At 39.1% G+C, this 13,981-nt stretch overlaps 1 long non-coding RNA gene across 1 annotated transcript; it reads left to right on the forward strand.

Moving 5' to 3' along the window:
• Positions 1-4,036: 4,036 nt before the first annotated feature.
• Positions 4,037-7,080, forward strand: LOC144455603 (uncharacterized). The gene is made up of 2 exons (XR_013484325.1): positions 4,037-4,412; positions 6,868-7,080. It is a non-coding gene; the product is annotated as an uncharacterized LOC144455603 (long non-coding RNA).
• The last annotated feature ends 6,901 nt before the right edge of the window (positions 7,081-13,981 follow it).

A 13,981-nucleotide genomic window follows, 5' to 3' on the forward strand; every position in this document is an offset into this window, starting at 1 on the left:
GGAGACACATAATTCCAGGTAAGAAGGAACTTACAATCTTGTTGGTTTTACGTCTTGACTAAGAAATCTTTCTTCTATCCATGCCACTGACCAGAAAAAAAAAATCAAAGAATGTATCCAAAACAGAACTTGTGACCCCAAAAGCTGTCCCTGACCACAACTCCCCAATATTCAGCCAACTTCAGAACTCATCAAGGCAGTACAGAGTAGGGAGTAGACTTAGAATCAGGGGACCTAGGTTTTAATCTTGACTCAGATACTTAACAATCAGTAAATTCAAATTCAAATTGAATTCAAATAGAAAGCGATCCCTGTGGGCACATCTTGACTTTGAAAATCACAAATTAATCATCTATGTTGCAATATATTTTTATTTATTTTGTCAAACACTTCCCAATTACATTTTAATCTGGTTCAGACTACTTGGTATATACCAGGCCATAAATTTTACTCCTTTGACCACAGACAAATCACTTCATCTGTCTTCTCAGCTTCCTTATCTGTAAAATGGGGGTGATGATACTTTCAGTTCATATTCCCCACCCCCACCCCACCCCTTTTCCATGTAGGGTGCACGCAAGTGAAAACTGGCAGAGTCACCAAGGCTATTTTGCCCATCTGTACAACCTCCTTAAGGGGGCTTTATTACTCCTTTGTGGTTTTGACTAATGAAATTATACAGGGCCACGTGAAAGTTCTTTTGCCCTTAAACTTGGTTTTCCACCTAAGTATAAAATGACATAACTCCTCTGTATGAAAGAAAACTCACTAGAGACTTCCTACTACACAAGTGAATTCTAAGATCATTGTAACTGGAGAACATTGAGCTAGTCATAACCCTGTTTACCTCAGTTTCTTCATCTATAAAATGAACTGAGGAAGGAAATGGCAAACCACTCCAGCCTTTGCAAAGAAAACCCCAAATGTGGTCACAAAGAGTTGGACACAACTGAAATAACTGAGCAACATAAATACTTATTGTTATTATTATTATTATTATTATTATTATTATTATTATTATTAACCTTTAAGGTTTGTGACATGTTTTTAGGTCCTAACAAGAATTCTGTGAGGTAGATGCTGCTGCAAGAGGCAAAGAGGGACACACAGCCATTAAGTGAGGTAGGATTTGAACTCAGAAATTCCTGACTCCAAGTCTACTGTGCCCGCCTCCTAGCAAGGACAAGCAGATAGTCAATTAAAAAGGGAGGGGAAAGAAAGGAGAAACATAAGGAAAAAAGAGAGAGATTAATAAAAAGGAAGCTTGTTAGCATGTGCTTGATTTGTACACATTATCTCTTCCAATCAGTGTATTACTTTGGGATATTGAAATACAAGTATGGCTCGGAGTATATTGAGTCACCAGTAGGGAGAGAGAGAGAGAGAAGGTGGGGGCAGTGGAGAAACAGCTAAGCAGCTCTTTACACAAAGGTAACTGAAGAGAAAGGTGAGGAAAGGGGAGAAAGGATCTGAAGAGAGACAGCTAATCAAAAGCCAGGGATTCTAAGGCGAAACTTCAGTGAATCTAACAGGAAGAAATTGCATACTAAGGGAGGAACTCAGACTATTAGTACTGACACAGGTACAATATCAGCAGAGCCCCTGGACAGGGAAAGAGGAGGACTGGGAATTCTTGCTTCCAGAACCTCTCCTCTCTCTATGGAAAGCACAGTGCTTATCACATAGTAGGAGCATAATAAATGTTGATTGAATGATTGATTATGGAAGAACCTAATCACATGAGCATTTTTGTAATTGATGAGTTCTAAAGTGTCTTCTAAATTATATCTCTTCAGCGTCCTGGGTTTTCAGAGTTAGGGCTGGAGCTAAATAAGCAGAGAGGAAAAAAAATCTCTGGAAAGGTAACAGAGCCCTTTGTACCACTCATTGCTCATTTCCCTCTTTTTCCCCACCCTTCCTGATGCCACCACTGTGCCCATCACCAAGGGTAAACAGAATCACACAGACACAGAAGAGGAACTCTGTATTTGGAATATGAAAACTTGGGTTTGATTCTTGAATCTGATAGCTGTTGGTTGAAGAATTTATTTCCCTTCTCTGGGACTCCCAGAGCTCCCATAATCTATAACAAATATAGAAGTTAATCCAAAAATTAATAACAGTAAATTACATTTGCATATGACTGTTCAATCTCTTTTCTTCACAACACAATCCAACAAATATGAAATGCCTACTGTGTGCCCTTCCCTTTACCAGGTCCTGAGGTTACAAAGACATAAGAAAATATCTGTTGAAGTAAGCAAGGTCACACCCTTCAATTCCCTGAGGTTGTAGGTTTTAAAGTGTGATTAATTTATCCCCAATTCCCCTTTGGGATTTTGTTTAGCAGATTAACTCTTGTTCACCACTGATAATCCTTAAACCTTAAAAGGCTTCACTCTAAAAAATATGATAATCTGAGCTGCCCAGACTTTAATTAACTTCCTCAAATATTATTAACCATCTGCTATGTTCTAAGTACTATATTGAAGGTGCAAAGATAGATTTAAAAAAACATAGCCCAGAACACATGAGCAAACAAGTCTGGTAGTGAGAAAAGTTTCAGGATTGAAAATCTGGTGAAAGAGATCACTTCTGGGGAGGTGGAGAGTAATGGGGGAAGGCTACAAAAGAGGAAGTGGTAACTGAGTTGACTCTTGAAGGAAGGAGTTTCAACCCAAGGAAAAAGGAAGCAAATCATTCCCAGGGAAAGGAAGGGTCAGAAAGAGAGGGATATAAGGGCAACAGAAGAGGGCAGAATGAGACTTGGGGATAGAAACTGTGCCATTTGGCTCATAGTAGTGGATATTTGATTTGAAATCAAAGGATCTGAGTTTGAATCCAGATCCTGCCATTTACTACCTGAGAGAACTTGGGCAAGTTACTTTACTTCTTGGGTCAAAGGTTTCTTCACCTGTAAAATGACCAAGGTTTGGACTGGACACCCTCTAAGGAAACTTCTAGTTCTAAATCAATGGTCACATGATCCAGTCTTACAAAAACATAGAGTAGGTGGCAGGGAGTGGTATGAAATAAGTCTAAACTGATAACCTGTAACCACAATGCAGGAGGTTACCATGGCCAAAATAATGGAAAGTAAGGTGGGGTAGGAGGGTTGGAATAAAACCTAGACTAGGGTCAGGAGTTCTCAGTTCTTTTTCCCATTTGTGTTAAGTAAAGGGCAAAGCTTTCTAAAGACCTCCTTTTAAAGTTGCTTCTCCTTGAAGGAAGGCTGTCCCCAAAGCTCAGATCTACAGGTGGCATCCTAAGCAGGAAGCCCAGGTTCCAGTGCATTCCTAGGGGTAATGAGGAAGGAGTCAGTATTTACACACACACACACACACACACACACACACACACACACACACACACACACACACACACACACATTTTCCCCTGGCTTTTTTTAAAGCCATCGGAGAGACATTTTTCAGTTTGTGTTCTTTCAGAATCAACTCCATCTTTCTTTCTGATCTGTAGCAAAATCATGTTGTTGGTTTATGGCATATAAATCAATTTAAAGGCAGGTGACTAGAAGCCCAGTTTGTCCTTCCAAAGGCAGAATTCCTATTACTCTCAATAAGAGTCTGGCCTGAGTAAATAACAATGGGGTTTGGAACCTATGAAGTGATAAGCACTGGATAACAGATTTAAATGGGATCAAGCAAAGCTGGTAGAAAATAAGGCTCTCTTGTCTATCTGTTTCCATCCACAAATATTAGACATCATTTTTCCAAAGATTATTTGGCAATGTAAACTATTTCTCCAATCCCCAGTTTATATTCTATGTCAATTCTTAGTTAATTGGAGAGGAGGGGCACAGGAGACACTCTGAATACATTGTAGTGAATTGACTGAATGATTAACTTAAGAAATTCTTTCCCCACACTCTCGGCATTGGTTGCTTTTTGTTTTTGTTTTTTGTCTACCTGATTAAGCAAATGGTAGGACCAATAAAGAGTACATCTCTTCTGAAGGGATTTAGCCCTGGGCAGAACCACTGCCTCATGAACACATCTTGCCCTGAGCCCAAAGGTTCAGCCCTTCTGCCAACAGCTAAGCCTTCCAGATGGATCACATATGATAGCCTGTGCACTTGACTGAAGTTTTAGAGACTGATAAGACTGTGGAGTGTACACGGCTTATGAAAGGAATTGTATCAAGTCAGAAAGGATATTTGTTTGAGACTGTATGCCTGCTCACTCTGATATTGCTTTTTAACGTACTAGGGGATAGAAAGTCCCAAAAAAACTAAATTTGGTTTCATATTTCATTAAATGTCAACTTAAGGCACATTGCAGTGTCTGTGAGATCCTGAAGTTCTTTTGCCAGGAGTCTGATAGCAAGAAGAATTTGAGAAGATGTTTTTTTCTCTCTGGAAGATTAGGCCTGCGTACATAAGGTCATTGCAGGTAAGAAAAGAATTATTCCTTTTTTTTTTTAATTAGAGCTTTATAATACTGATGCTATTTTGCTCAAAGACATTTTAGCTTGTAATGTGACGGTAAACTCATGAGAACATTGATTTCTGGTTAACTTTCATATTAGTTCATGAAAGTCTTAATTAAGCAGCTGCTAAAAAGTAAATGAGTTATTATAATTTTTTTTTCACAATTGGTATCATTTTGGAATACTCAATGCTGAATATTTGGAAGGTGACTTATTCTGTGCTCTTAATGTGTAATTAAGTGATAAACATTTCTCCCCTAGACTTCAGGCTGGCTGCAGCAGATTTGAGACAATAGGGAAATTTGGAGAATAATGAGAGTGGCAATGAGCCAGGAGAGTAAGAGGAGATCAATCACAGGCCATGGTTGCCTCCCTGAATGACTGACTTAGGAAAATATTGATCAATTAGAGCTCTATGGAAACTCAAATAACTGGAAGTTAAGCTACTGAAGAAAGGCAGGGAGAAAACTAAGCTTCAACTTGTAGTTGGGGAATGAACAACAATGAAGGAAACTGAGGAACAAGTTCAGAAATTCTCCTCAAACCAGTCATCTGCCTTCTAGAGAGACAACTGTAGGACACTGGGACAGCGAACAGTGTCGTAGAGCCAGTAGAAGGCATTGAAAGCAGCTAAAACTTTACCTCTCCACTGAATATTTTTCTTCCCATGTCCATCTACATTCTTTCACAAAGAGAGGGGCTGAAGGTCAATACATCATATAGGTGTTGGGGATTATAAATTTAGAGCCAGAAGGTGTCCCAGAGGTCTTCAGCAGACACTTTCATTTATACACTGAAGCCCTGGTAAGTCATGTGCCTTGTCCAAGATCAGATGGATATTAAGTAGCAGAATTGAGATCTGAGCCAAGCTTCCATGGTTCCAAATCCAACACGCCTTTTACTGTTCCTTGTTGACTCTACCAAAAAGTTGTTATTTTTGGATGTCACACTTTTTGGAGAGAGAAGGGTCAAATCATCAACAATGAACCTGGATATTCTGTAAGTTTCCCAAAGCATTCCATACTAATTGCCTATTTCCTCTAATAAGATGATGTTTTCCACAAAGCCAATTTTAGGAAGAAAAAGGAAGGGCAGGAGGGAGGAAACAAACTTTACTGTGGGCCTTTCTGCCTTCTTTCTCTTGGAGCGGCACTTAGGCCTAAGCCTAGAATGTTCTCCCTTCTCTTTGTCTAACTCAAAAGCTACCTCTTCTCTGAACCTCCAACTGCCACTTACCCTGAGGCCTCATATACACTCATCTTATGACACCATAGTACAAAGGCAGAAAGGAATCATAGGCAAGAGTCTTGGATTTAGCCAAGAAAATCTGGGCTTAAATTCTACCTGTAAGGCGTGACCCCAGGCAGGTCACTCAAACCTCTTTGTGCCTCAGGTAACACCTCCCCCTCCTTGGATGGGTTGTGGTCTGATAACAAAAAACCCAGATCCTCCTTATACTACTCTCTTGTAGTCACTGGTATTTATCTTATTCCTATACTAGAATGAACTGCTCCAAGGTACTGCATTTTTGCCTAAGCTTGGTATCTTCTCTAGTACCATACTCTGCACAAAGTAGTTAATTAAGAAATGTTTGTTATATTATCTTCTGTAAGTTGCTAGATGGCAGAATGGATAGAGCACTGTACAGGAAAACATAAGTTCAAATCTGGCCTGAGATTTATTACCTATGTGACCCCAGTAGAATGGGGAGGAAGAGGGGAATAAACATTTATATAGTGCCTACTATGTGCCAGGTACTGTGCGAAGGACTTTACAAATATCTCATTTGACCCTCACAACAACCCATAGAGGTAAGTGCTATTATCCCTGTTTTACAGATGAGGAAACTGAGACAAACAGGCTAAGTGACTTGCCCAGGGTAACACACTACTAAGTGTCTGAGTCTAGATTCCAACTTACATCTATATAAACACTATTTTTCCTGTTATTAATATCATCATCATTGTGTCAGCCTGAGGTGCATTTCAGTGAAGAATTCATTTCACAGACATAAGAAAAAAAAAGTGAGATGGTCATGGAAGCAAGCCAGTAAAAAGGAGAAACTCTTGAAGTCTCCTAGTAACGGAAGGTTCTATTTCTTCTCTTCTCCTAAAAAGAAAGCAAATCATGATCTCTGGCTCTCTAGCATGCTGGCAAGGGTGCAATATTTACTAAATTATGGGAAGAAAGCAGCAGAGATTGATTCCAAACTGCATGTATATGTATTGCCGATTTTTTTTAACTGAAAGTTGTCTCACGAAAATTAATATGTAGAGAATATTCACAATGTAACATAAGACCTATGTTTTTATGATATAGAATGTTATTCATGTAATACGTGTTTTATAAAACATTTAACTACATTATATTGCTCTAAACTATTGTGACTGGCAACAATTTGTCATGTTTTCCTCCTAGGCCCAAGCATCAAAGAAAGGGGTGATCTACACAACAGACGCATTGCTCCAACATACAGCTTTGCTCCTGGGAATGCTTGGGATTGGTTTCTCTTGCTATGGCACTCATCAACTGACCCAAGGGAAGCAGCGGACCTGAAAACTTACATTTGTGTTGGAACATGGACCTATAAGTGAACCTTTACACCGGGGAAATAAACTTTTTTTCCCTCAATTTTTTACCTTTTCTGTTATTTCAAAGGGCAAGGCAATCACAGAAACTTTCAGTCAGAAAAGGGCCTTAGAGGTCACATAGTCTGTTTCACCTAACTGTGAGCCTCATAACAATCATTTCAGAGTTCAGCCAGAAAAGAAAAGCCCCATGAGAGGTCTGTAAGCAGACATATGTTGTAGAGCAGTAGTTGCCAAATAGGGGGATTCAAAATGATTCTTCCACTACCTCTAGGTATGGTGTGCAGGTAAATGTTTAACAACTAGCTTGCTCTGTGTGTGTGTGTGTGTGTGTGTGTGTGTGTGTGTGTGTGGTATGTGTGTGACACTTTAAAGTTTGACCCATATTGTTAGTAGTTTATTATTGAACATTTATTAGGCACCTGCTATGCATCAAGCTCTATGCTATGCCCTGAGCAGATAAAGAACGATTCAAGACTGAAGCTTGACAAGGCTCAATAAGGGCCATATGATAAAGGGACTGTAGAACCTCAAGAGAAGAAGATAATGTAGAGTTGAACTGGCTCACCAAGCAGTTAAGATGAGGAAAGGTGGACAGTGGCTAGTGCAAAGGTGATGGCCTAGGAGAGAACCATTGTCTTAGATTCCATATGGATTTCCGATCATGCTTAGCAGAATTCCTTTTACACATTAAGTTGAATTGCTACATGTGCTTTATAGGTCAGTTCAAATACCACCACTTTCTAAAAGAATTTGAAGTCATGAAACTTGGATTTATATCCAAGCTCTGCTACTTACTACCTTTAGGACTTTGGGTATTTCACCTGACTTTTGCTAGTCTCGGTTTCTTCAACCATAAAATAAGAGGATTAGACTGGAATCTGGTCATTCGATGATCTCTAAGGTAATTTTCTATTCTAAATCTTAAAATCTTCCCTGATCCTTCTCTGTCTCACTCCCAGGTCAGTAATGACTTTCCTTCCTCAGACTTACCTCTCTGAGAAGTCTACATGTATTATTTTATAGTATTTGTGTATGTGCCCTAACTCTTTACCTGGATAGAAGTTCCATGAGGTCAGAGCCTCACTCTGTCTAAACTTTTTTATCTCCCCCAACTGTTAATATGCAGCAAGACTTGCTAAGCACATGCTAAATTGAATTTTTGCACAGAACAAGTGTTCAATAAACATTTGATTAACTGAAGGCCTGTCTGCCTTCCTCCTTTTCATTACAATGAGAAGAAATGGAGTAATGTGTTCAAAAGCACTGAGCTCTACAGAAGAGTTTTCTTTTCAGGTGGCTGGGTCAGACAATTGCAGTGTGGGGATCTGACAAAGGCATATGTTAACAAGGCTTGGGGGGAATGGGTGAGAAGGGTTTATTTAGCATTCCTCTTCAATGCCCAATTTTTGAGTCATCCTCTGATCTTTGCTACATTGTGGGTGGAGGCAGGTCTGGGAGGGTGCAGAGTTAGCCCAGTGAGGTGACTCATGAATAAGCTATCCAAACTGATTCACTGCTCTTGTGCACTTTCCTTAATGCTTCCTCCACCCACCCACCTACCCCTAACTTGGGCAACTGCCAACTCACTATCAAATCATACCTTTGCCTATAGGAGGAAATAACGACTGGGGCACATGTTAAGTGGTTAAATATAGTGGGTGGCTTGCCCTACCTAGTGTTTCCTGACTTGTAAAAGAAAAAAAGTTCCTAGCACTTTAATCCTGGTACTTTGTGCCTCAGTTCAGGACAACTGCTGAAATGGATTCTGGTTGGTGCAAAGAAATCTGTGGGGAAAGGGGAAGTTTTAAAGAGGCCTTTTCTGCTGGATTCTGAGAGATATCTATCCAAGACAGCAGTGGGCAAAACAAGAAAACAGGAGTTATGGTATGTTCCTAAACTCCTTTCATACAATGGAATTAGCACTACTTCTGGATCCAGAGGAGCTGAGCTCAAATCCCATCTGATTGCCTGTGTGATTGTTGGACATCTTGAATTTCCCTACCCTTTAGTCTTCTTTATCTATTAAATGAGAGAATGAAAGGGTTAAGATGGTCTCTGGGGTAGCTTCAAGCTCTATCTAGATCTTTGATCCCATGATGCTAAGAAGAGAAGATAACTAGTTTATCCCAGAGAAGAGATAGAGGCCAATTGGAGTAATTTTTTTTTGTGAGGTTAAATGACTTACCCAGAGTCACACAGCTAGTGAGTGTTATGTGTCTCAGGCCAGATTTGAACTCAGGTCCTCCTAACTCCTGGGCCGGTGCTCTATCCACTGAGTCACCTAGCTGCCCCTAGAGTACTCACTAAACAGCAATAGTCTAGTTTGCAACAAAAGCTCCAACATACCCCACCAGGACCTCCACCATTCCAACAGATTTCACTGAAATCTAATCTATTCCCTACACGAGAGCATGAGTTTTGAAGGATATTGTTTACCAATACAAGAAAAGGATAGAAAGGAACAAATCAATAAATCATAAATGGGTGATGAAATAAATTTCCTGGTGATTTGTTTTGAAACTTTGTCCATGGATCAGCTAGGTGGTGTAATGGGTAGAGTACTAGCCCTGGAGTCAGGAGGATCTAAGTTCAAATGTGACCTCAGACACTTGCTCTCTCTGTGATCCTGGGCAAGTCATTTAACCTCATTGCCTTAAAAAAAAAAAAGAAATGAAGAAGAAGAAAAAAGAAACTTTGTTCTGATTAAATATTTTATCACGTCGATCTTTGATTCCTATCTGATCTGTTAGTACAATGACAACTGAATATCTGTTCCAGATTTTGACTTTAAGCTAGATGAGGTCTCAAACCAAAGGAGAGAATTCTAATTGTCTAAAATCCTTTCATTCTAAACTTAAGTCCATGCAAATACAGAGTTGAGCCGAATATGGATTACAAGAGATATTTGAAATAATATTGGACATATCTTAGACGTGACCTTGGGCAACTCATTTAACTACTATGATTACCTTATCTAAAAAAAAAATCAATGACCTCTAAAGCCTCTTTCTGTTTTAAATATATAATATTATGATAAATACATCTAAACCAATACACCCTTTTCAGAGACTTCTTGAATTCATTTGTGCTTCCCTTAAGCAGAATCTTAGCAAAAACAAAGTACCTCCCATGGACCACTATGTCACTTGTACTGTTATAAATTTAGCAATGTGGGTTATATAATTTGTAGTATCTGACCACCCTAGAGAATTATTTCAATGCTCTTTAGTTAGTTGCCTGGAAATGTTCGGATGGTTACAGCCTATAAAGATGTGCTGGTAAAAAAGAATACACATAAACAGTGAAAAGTAAAGCCAGATGTACATGTATAAGGGTCTGACAAGCTTTCTCTTACACTTTCTCCTCCACGATTTTCAGTAGCCAATAGGATTTAGGCTTTCATAGTCTCCTCCAGCATAGCTTTAGATAAGTTATCACATTCACTGGCATAGCTTGGTGACCACATCTCTTTTGCTTGAGTTGAAATAAGGCTAAAACATTCATGCCCTTCTCCCAGCATACTCAGTTGGAAATATTCCTAGGGTAGAAATTGAATAAATGTAAAAAACAAGAATCTAGGAATGCTGGGGGTGGGAGAGGCCTTAAGGATGTTGAAGTCCAAGGCCTTCATTTTAAAGAAGAGGAAGCTGAGACTTTGAGAAGTGAAAGGACTTGCCCAGGGTCACCAACTCTGTAGATACGAAACTAGATCTAGAATCCAAGTCTCTCAGGGCAGTTAGATGGCGTAGCGGATAGAGTACCAGCCCTGAAGTCAGGAGGACCCGAGTTCAAATGTGACCTCAGATCAAACACTTGACACTTACTAGCTGTGTGACCCTGGTCAAGTCACTTAACCCCAATTGCCTGGAAACAAACAAACAAACAAAAATGAAGTCTCTTGACTTAGTGCATCTGAGAGCTCCTTCCACAGCACCATGCTCACAGACACAAGGGGCAGATGGGAACATAGATTCCTTAGCTTTTTTTTAAACATTTCAGAGATCTCATGTTTGTCAGTCAGGAACTTTTCTCTACATGCTCAAGGGAACTTTTGCCAAGTTAACAATTTGAATCCAGAATTGTCATTGTATATAAATGAGGTTTTTTGAGACAACAGATCATAGTAGAAATTCCTACTTACATGGATTTTTTTTGGGGGGGGCTAATCCTGTGATTTCTTTGGTTTAGGGAACTCTCAGTGAAAAAAGCACCCTCTACCATGCAGATGGGCACCTGCTTGGCAACTTTAAGCTCAGAGATTGCCTGATGTACCAAGAGGTTAAGTGACTTGCTGAGAGTGACATCAGTATGTGTCTGAGAGGACCTTAAACCCAGGTCTCCTTGACTATGACTGGCTCTCTTAACACATTGTCTCTCAAGTAGATTTCATATTTTCTAAAAAGTTTTAGAAGAAAATTTTATGTTTTCTATTTTTCCTTCCTTTCTTTTTAGAAAGGTATCATGGCATAGTGTCTACAGTGTTGGTTTTACGAGTACAGAGGAGGTGGGATCAAGTCTGGCCTGTGGTATATGTTGGCTGTGTGACCCAGGACAAATTACTTAACTTCCTAATGCTCTAGAATTAAGACTATATAAGTTACAGAAGAGTCACTGATTTATTTTGGTAGAGGGAATCTATGCATTAAGAGTTCACACACTGAAAAAATTCCAGATCTGGACCCTTAGCCCTGATTTTTAAAAAAAATTTTGAAAAGTATTTTTCTGTCAACACAATTTATATCTAGCTGCTAAGGGACAGCTGAAACAGAAGAATTTGTACTCATTGGGGCATTATTAATCAAAAACAGATTTAGGCTTGCACCATGCTGAGGATTTTTTTTTCCTTCAGAAGAATTAAACTGAAGGAAATTAGAAAACGAACTCTTGGTTGGTCAGTTTCCAAGAAATTAACCATCATCTCCCACCAGCCTATTTAAATACAAAATTATATAGTGGAGTGGAATTTTCAGGCATCTGCCTTCCCTTGTCATGGGGAAATGAGAAAACTTCAACCATGTCTGTCAACATTAAACTGAGAAGGTGCTCCAGGTAATACTTAATTGTGTTCGTTCTCAGAAGGACAAGGAATTAGAGTCAACTCCAAAGTAGACAGAAAAGTTAATTTGACCAGTGTGGAGGTCTGGTTGGATTTTTCCCTCCCCTCAAACTCTTATTGACCCTAAGCAGTTATTTTGAAGTCAAGGTGGAACTAAAAGTGGGAGTAAAAAGAAAAACAACCATTTTTGCTGGTTTTTTTTAAAAATATGAACTGATTTGACCTTTTTTTGGCTTGACTCACAATCATACTGGAACAAGTTCAGTCGCCTTTGCATCCACACTCACAATAAGTACAGGTTCTTTTCCTTAGAAAACCATGTGAGTGCTATGGGATCCAGGAACTTCTTAAACCCTACCCACCACCCACCATCTGGACTCTACTTGCCAAGATGCCTGTGGTGCTGAGTTGCAGATACAGGACGTGGAATATGGAGATTTAGGCTTGAGCTTTAATTTTGCCTGTAATCAGTACAGGTCTCATGCCGCTTCCTAAGACTCTTTCCTCATCTGTAAACAAGGAATGAGTTCACAGGTTGCTAGGAGACTCAGATATGCTAAGGTATGTAAAACACTTTGGAACTACAAAATATGATAAATAATTTGAAGGGTAAGTAAATAATGATTTGGGCAGCTAGGTGGTATACCAGATCAAGCACTGGGCCTGAGTCAGGAAGATCTGACTTCAAATTCTCTGGCCTCAGACACTTACTAGGTATTTGGCTCTAGGCAAGTCACTTACCCCCTATTTGCCTCAGCCCCTCATTGGTAAAGTAGGAATACACTGGAGAAAAAGATGGCAAACAACTCCAGTATCTTTGCCAAGAAAACCCCATGAACAAAATCCATTGGGTCACACAGAATTAGATATCTCTTAACTACTAAACAGCAGCAAGAGAATGACTCAATATACCTCCAAATCAGAGGAAAACTTTGTGATATAAGAGTACAAAAATTCCTGAGACCTGGCTCCTAGCTCTACCTAGCTCTACCTAGCTGTGTGATCTTGTGCAAATCACCCCCCCCTCCTTTGGATACCTTTGTTCTTACCTATAAAATTGACAGGTGATCTCTAAGGTCTTTTCCTGATCTAAGGTATAGGATTTCAATTTTGTCTCTTTATGGGAAGGTGGAATAAAGGAGTACATAGAGTGCTAGGCTACATCTGGATCCAACTATATTTTTTCTGATACTAGCTGTATGACCACAGACAAGAAACAACTTCTCTGAGTCTATTTATTTATTTGTAAAATGGGAATAATAATACCTATGGTACTACATAAAGGCCTTTACAATTGTTAAAGTGCTATAGAAATGTTGCAGTCAGGAAGATAAGAGTTCAAATCCAGCCTCAGACACTTAGCCAGTTGTGTGACCTTGGGCAAATCACTTAATCTCTGTTTGCCTCAGTTTCCTCAACTATAAAATAGGAATAACAATAACTCTTACTCTCTAGGGTTGTGAAGATAAAATAGTGTATGTGAAGTACCTGGCAGATAGTGCCATATAAATGTTAGCTATTATTATTATTATATAGTGAGTGATAAATAAATGTTACCAATTATGTCCCAGAGCTACTGTGAAGGAAGTGTCTTATGAAGTACTTTTGAAATATGAGTCTTTATTGATATTGTCATCTGCTAGATTGTTATATGCTAATGTAATCTGCTCCACTAATTCAGAGTAGTTACCTGTTTATATAATATAAAATGTATCCCATTAACTTTCCACTTTAAATAAAATGAAAATGAGGAGCCCATCTTGTATCTTGCATTTGAATTAATGATTTTGATGCTGAATTTTACTGACCTGAGAAATGTGTTTTACTATTTTACACTGATGAGTTGAGAATAAATCTCCCCTTTAACAACAAAATCTGATTAAGG

Source organism: Phascolarctos cinereus, unplaced genomic scaffold (assembly GCF_003287225.1).
Source record: "Phascolarctos cinereus isolate Bilbo 61053 unplaced genomic scaffold, phaCin_HiC Scaffold_2;HRSCAF=192, whole genome shotgun sequence".
NCBI lineage: Eukaryota > Metazoa > Chordata > Mammalia > Diprotodontia > Phascolarctidae > Phascolarctos > Phascolarctos cinereus.